This window comes from Coturnix japonica, unplaced genomic scaffold, assembly GCF_001577835.2.
Source record: "Coturnix japonica isolate 7356 unplaced genomic scaffold, Coturnix japonica 2.1 chrUnrandom695, whole genome shotgun sequence".
Classification (NCBI taxonomy): Eukaryota; Metazoa; Chordata; class Aves; order Galliformes; family Phasianidae; genus Coturnix; species Coturnix japonica.
This window is the reverse complement of record NW_015440059.1, coordinates 17243-17946: the sequence shown is the minus strand read 5'-3', so window position 1 is coordinate 17946 and position 704 is coordinate 17243. Positions and strand designations below refer to the sequence as shown.

Sequence of the window (704 nt, the reverse complement as noted above, 5' to 3'; positions counted from 1 at the left end):
TCAGTGCTGCCACCTAGCGGTAGTGAATGGAACTGCAGTTCAGTGCTGCCACCTAGCGGTAGTGAATGGAACTGCAGTTCAGTGCTGCCACCTAGTGGTAGTGAATGGAACTGCAGTTCCGTGCTGCCGTCTAGTGGTTGTTAATGGAACTGCAGCTCAGTGCTGCCACCTAGCGGTAGTGAATGGAACTGCAGTTCAGTGCTGCCACCTAGCGGTAGTGAGTGGAACTGCAGTTCAGTGCTGCCGTCTTGCGGCCATTAATGGAACTGCAGCTTAGTGCTGTCATCTAGCGGCCATTATTGGAACTTCAGTTCAGTGCTGCCACCTAGTGGTAGCGAATGGAACTGCAGTTCATTTCACCTTATCATCCATATACCCCTGTCTGACCCCATAACCCCCCTGTCCTCCCCATCTGACCCTATAACCCCATATCTGACCCCATACCCTCATTCTTGACCCCATGACCCCCCATTTGACCCTATAAACCTCCCATCCGACCCCATAACCCCCCTATCCCCCCTCACCTGACCCTATACACCCCCATCTGACCCTATAACCCACCATCTGACCCCATAACCCCACTATCCCCCCCCATAGACGTCCCCATCTGACCCCATAACTCCCTATCTGACCCTATAACCCCATATCTGATCCTATAAACCCCTATCCAACCCCATAACCCCATATCCGACCCCATAAGCCCC

At 53.3% G+C, this 704-nt stretch overlaps 1 protein-coding gene across 1 annotated transcript in view; it reads left to right on the top strand.

Moving 5' to 3' along the window:
• LOC107307599 (1-phosphatidylinositol 4,5-bisphosphate phosphodiesterase beta-3-like) overlaps positions 1 to 704 on the top strand; it is a gene marked incomplete at its 5' end in the record, with an annotated part of 23955 nt that overhangs the window by 12485 nt on the left and 10766 nt on the right.